The following is a 6,000-nucleotide window of genomic DNA, read 5'->3' on the forward strand; positions in this document are numbered from 1 at the left end:
ACTTTATTCGTATTTTAATATAAGAGTACAATACTAATGCTAATTATTGGCGTTGGATTAGGAAATATTCCCTAACTGATAGTGTGTAGGCTTGTTACAAATCACAATAAAATACGTATGTATTAATCGTCTATATGATATTTATAGATAGATCACTGATAAAAACAAAAAAATAAATATTATAAACGGATCTGGTCGGGTTGGACTTAAAAAAAAAATGGAAGCATTTTGTAAGGTTAAGTTTCGGGTCGGTTAGGACCGAAAAAAAAACTGGCCCGTGCAGATATCCAGCACTTACGCGATTCAATTAGCTTACGGAGATTCCAGAGGTGCTTAACAACCCCAAGTTCTAAATTAGCACCCACAGTTTATTTCGAGGTAAAGATATTGTTTAAAGAAGATTATTTTGCGTTTTTTTAAATGAGTTTATTCCCGTTTGCATCGAACACCGACTGAACATACTTCTATTCGCGATTCGCTTTCGGACCAACTAACTGTAGTTATTTCGATCTAGATTGGACTTAATGATTAACGAAAATGTAATATACCATCTACTGGGTTTGTTGCATGCACATGCGGTGTCGCGGTGAACAATTTCCGCCATCCGTCCACCGGATTCAAGTCCGCACTTGTGTTATAAACGTTCAGTATGTAATCTACGGGTGTGTACTTTATCGGCAAATCCGGAAGAGTACGTCAACCAATTTCGTAACGATGATGATGCGAAGCAGTACAGAATTCGGGGTCCAGCGCTATCGATAGGAATTGAAAATCCGAATAATGCTGAGAAAAGAAAGTAGTAACAATTCCACTTTGTTATTCCACTTTCGTCTCACGTTATGATTCTCGTACACTTCTGAGTCGTGGCGAATAAAGTCGTGTTTAATATCATCATCATAAGGTTCATTATTCGAAATCTGTTCAATCTTAATGGTTGACCGGATCTAATGTTTTATTGTACAGCTCTGTTTTTTTTCAGGCGGAAGACATTTTCTGTGTCTTCCACGTTTTCCGCCACTTCCTCCTAGGTTTCAACCAATAAAAAATGATAAATTATTAGTTTTTTTTTTTTGTAAAACTAATATTTCGTGTCATCAATGTGTTTATAAATAATTCTCTGTCCTATATAGCAGTATAGACAAAGTGCTTTTAGTATAATCGCAAAAAAAAACACGATCGTATACAATTTATTTATAACAATAACAATTAAAATAAAACCATTAATTTTTGATAAAATACGAATTTAGACTGCATGGAATTATATTAGGCGGTACCCGAATGATGACGATTAAATACTTAAGCAGAAAAAAAGCTAATATCCTTTTTATTGCTCTAGAGATAATTCAATGAAATTATAATGCGGTTAACAGCGATTTTTCTTCGCTTAACACTATAGACTCGTTTTACTAACCTTAGTAAATAATTATCATAACATAAATATTGAAGTATCAGAATTTAATTATTTTTTCTTTTTTTTTGAATTGAAAAATAATATTGATTGTTATACATATTTTCGACGTTTTTTAAGAATTTAGAGATTTTTATATTTAAAACTATATTATTTTGCACTCATTTCTGACGTATTATTTTATTACCATTTTTAAATTTATTAGACAAAATTAAAAACCTCTACACAACATTTGAAACACAGACTTCGTGTATATTCTTCCATGATGCCCCTGGCTGTGGCACTGACCCAAATTAGGACAAATATTGATGTATATAACAATATATGATTAATAATAATTAGAATATTAATAATAGATCTTTGTTTGGTGTACTGTAAATCATTAACAATAATGTCGAGGGTGTTTAGTTTTTTGTAGTGTATTCGTAGACGCCTATTGAAATACAAATATTTAATACTACTATGCTTTTTTGGTATATTACATTATTTATTTGAAAATTAATCATGAATAATATATACCTTATTTATTTACATTATATAAATAATTATTTTTAATGTTCGAATTCATACAAATCTGGATGCTTTTATGACATCGATTATTTTGGTTTTAATGAATTTACAAAAAAAAAAAAGATCTTCAAAACCACTAAATAATAATAATATAGAATTGGGTGTAAATGCATGAAATCTACTTTTACTATTTTACTTTTTTATATATATATATATAAAAAAAAAGGTGATTTTTATTCAATTAGTTAATAAAACTCGTGTGTTATAACTAATAACGTACCTATATTGTTGGTTTAATTAAACAGATCAAATATTAACAGCGACGAATTAGAATACTTTATATTCCAGGTAAAAACTGTCTACATAATTATATTATATTATTAACAAATTATGAATAACTTTATATTTTCTTACTGAGAAATCGCGAATTTCTCACGATATCCAATCGATTTAATCTCTATTCGAATCCGAATCAACTCTGTAATTATAAAGTTTGAAGGGTTTCATGATCTTAAAAATAAAACCCAAACGAAACGGGAAGAACGCATTGAAATTCATCAGGGAATTACCGAAATACTAATCCGCTACAGAACAGAGACCAATAAGAACCATGTTTGGTACACTTTTCCAATTAGGCGTATTGAACGTGGCGCTACGGTGCAATGTAATTGTATTACTGATTCATTGAAGAAACGCCCTTGGAGATCGTTTTAGAGTGTAATCGAATAAAGCGTTTATAGGGTATATTATATACCGCGGTTTTTGGTATTAAGGCATTTTCAAAAACGTCAAATTTTAACTGGGTGTACCGCGATCGACGCAACATAGAGTTTTTTTTTTTTTATATTCGATTCATACGCTTGATAAAATCCGAATTCGCCGCATCGTTTAATTTATACGCTCGTGTCGAGGGAACGGAATCATCGTAAACAGGCCAATATCAACAACACGGTACATACTTAATGGTTCGGGTGTTCGGTGCGCTATAACATTGCGGTTAGGTACGCATTGTGTTTGGATAGCGTTTGATTTTATTATTTTTTTTTTCCAAAATCCGGTGCCCGATGGAAGTGACCGGATTGTTCGCATCGAGACGGCCAACGCGTTTCCGTCGACCGACTGCAGTGCGTGAACAACGCACTGAAACATAATGTTCGAATAACCTCGACCAGGATCGCGTCCTCGACCGGAGTCGAAAACACTGTGCCAAGTGCGTTATATTGTGTTTGAATATTATTAGGTACGTTTTTGTTGTGCACATTATTATACACGTTCGAGTGCGAACGGGGACGCACAACGTCTCTTTTCCACGACCGGCGATTGTTGTCATCATCCCTTCGTGATTTTTTCTGCTTCTTCTTCTTCTTCTTCTTCTTCTTCTTCATTTCTTTTATACGTACGTGTACACAACAAAATACCACTATTGTATTATTTTTATTATTATTATTATTATTATTATTAATATTATTGTTTGAATGTGTGACGGTGTCATACGGCAAGTTAACCTCAGTCAATAATTTTTTATTCAAAAAGTATTTTCAATGGCATTTTTGAACCCGACGAGGAATACAGTTGGTATTTTCCCGTGTGACAAAAATACCAAAACTCATTATTCAAATTCACAAGCGACGCGAGTTATGTTATTGTAGCCGCTATAGCCTATGTAGTAGGTTTAATACATTCGTTTAAGAAAATAAAAAAATAAAAATAAAAATACAAATATTAAATATTAATAATGCAACATCGCACCGGCATAGCAGCAAGATCTTAAGATATTGTACAAAAATTACGTCGCGAGTCCGAACGGGTTTCGTGCCACGGTTCACGGCATCCAACAATACCACTGTACGTTGTTATAATAACTATACTTTTTGTACTCATTGGCACACAATTACAGTTAAATGACACGAGCTATTTTTTTTTCCACTTTTAAATTATAACAGCGGGTTAATGAAGTATAATGGTTGTACGTTGATTGTACATAAATTATACATTTGTTCAATAATATATGCTAACTGCGTTCAGGGCGTAAACGACGTTGATGAATCATGTCCCATCATATCAATAAAAAGTAATTATCAATGTAGCATTAACACTAATGATGCACGACAAATATATTAAAAAAATCCCGATAAAAAAAAATAAACGTCAACAATCAAAAATAATCAATATAAATAGTCCAAAAAATAATATATACAAAAGTTATACTTGATTTAATGCTTTTTCCGAATGGTGAATTTCAAATTTTTTAATTTGAAACTTTTTCGTAGAACATTTGTAGATACAAACAACAAACTAGTGCTCAATTTTTTTTTTTTTTTTTTTTTTAGTTGAGGTGAAACAATTATATATATAATTTCACCTCAACTAAAAAAAAAATCGTTATAACGATTGAAATGCGGTACAATTTCAGTTATTATACTGGAGACGGTTTTTTTTGGTTTAAAGGCAAAAACTAGAGCCGAAGATGGAGAAAAATTATAAATTAACTTAAGCCAGTGTTCACACTTGTTTTTATCCATTTTAATATTAATTATTCTATTTAATTATGTTTATTGTAACAAAGTTTTGTAAAAAATAATTATATACCAGGGATAGTAAATTCATGGTACATGTGCCGAAAATGGCACGTAAAAATTAAAATATTCATATTATATTTTTATTTTTTACAGTAAATTACAATATCACAATGTTGGTACTTTTTCGCTAATGTTGACGTTTTGCGGAAAATTAAATTTTAGATTCGTTAATAAAGTAGATAATATACTAAAAGTAACGTAACGCAATATAGTAGCATTACAATTTTATAAATTTTTCTCCAACTTATTTATGTGAGACACTATTTTCAGAAAGGAATTTTTTACAACCCGATTTAAGGAACCGACTAACTGAACAAGTATTCAACAACAGTAATCACATTAAGACGATGAATAATTACCAATGTAATGTAATTCTGTATTTATATAAATTTTAAATTTTTTTATGTTTATAGTTAAATAATAAATGTTTTCCTTTAGTAAACAATATGAACAAATATATTTTTTTTGTAATATTTAATGGCACTCTTAATAAAAGAAAAAAAAGTGATTTTTGTTAAGTAGCGTCAAAATAATTCGCCAAACCTGTTATATACCATAGGGGGATCGAGACTTTTTTTAATCGATCGTGCACAAAACAAGTATATAAATGCGACACTAGGTCACCAAAATGCAAAGAAAATACGTTCTTCAAATGTTGATAAAATCATTACCTCGTAATAAATATACGAATATAATTACATATGTTCTTAATGCCTATTATAATTCTAAACTTTATTTTACTAGAATCGTAACTTTGAATTGTGTTGATGCAATTAAAGTAAAACTGTGTAGATCGTGCCTTTGCACGAGAAGCGCAACCCGTAGACACGCCTATGTTACATGTAACATACTTGCAAGTATAATATACTAGTATATATTATACTTTTATATTTCACATTAACTGTCATCTAATCAACTTTTGAGGACTCTTTGCCCTAACGCGACTTTCACCCTATCTTTATATGGTTTTATTTGAATATATTTGCATGGGTATGTCTCTAGAGAGGTACAACGCCGCAATAGTTACAGTGCGGTGAGCATTCGATCATAGAGCAACCCATGTCGGAGGCCGTAATGGAAGAGTAGACAAGCGTAATGATGATATTGTCTGTTACATTTTCGTTAAGCAAAACCGTAGTTTTAATTTTTATGTTCACTCAATTCTAACTGTGTTCGTTCTACTTGTCTAACAGTTAACAAGCACATTGATAAACTACATTATGAATATGTTGCCGCAACGCCACTGTCGTAACACTGGACGAACAGTGTCCTTACTTAGAACCCATAATTTGAATACTACCATAAACGATGAATATTAAAAAATATGTTGTTGCAAGGTTCGTGTAATTTTCGTGTACATTTTAACACTGGTTCATTGGATAAGACTTGCAATGACTCGGTCGACCCGAGCTGTAATCTCGCCCATGCGAACTTATGATAGGGCTTTCTCTGAAAAAAAAAAAAAAAACGGATTTCATAAAATAAAACAACACATCGCGATGG

The sequence above is a fragment of the Sipha flava genome, unplaced genomic scaffold (genome assembly GCF_003268045.1).
Source record: "Sipha flava isolate LNK unplaced genomic scaffold, YSA_version1 3_pilon_pilon, whole genome shotgun sequence".
Classification (NCBI taxonomy): domain Eukaryota; kingdom Metazoa; phylum Arthropoda; class Insecta; order Hemiptera; family Aphididae; genus Sipha; species Sipha flava.